Raw genomic sequence first — 288 nt, 5'->3', positions numbered from 1 at the left:
CCTTCAAATGCTCTGGGAAAGATGGTTCTTAGCTTACCACTTGCTAATTGTGTGCGTCCTGTTCATGTGCTTTTGCGGTCGTAGCAACAAACAAAAAAAAGTAGCAGACAGGGACATTATTTTTGGTGTGTTGCGTGGGCAACATTTGTTTAAAATGCAAACCGAGTTTGGTGTGTACAGTGGACGTACTACGTCATTGTTTGGATACGCCGCCATGTTGGTAATATCAACAAATAAATCTTAGGGGGGAAAAGTTTTCTTCTGCACAACTCCTTGTTCGCTGTCCAA

The sequence above is a fragment of the Corythoichthys intestinalis genome, chromosome 3 (genome assembly GCF_030265065.1).
Source record: "Corythoichthys intestinalis isolate RoL2023-P3 chromosome 3, ASM3026506v1, whole genome shotgun sequence".
Classification (NCBI taxonomy): Eukaryota; Metazoa; Chordata; class Actinopteri; order Syngnathiformes; family Syngnathidae; genus Corythoichthys; species Corythoichthys intestinalis.
This window is presented reverse-complemented; position numbering follows the sequence as displayed.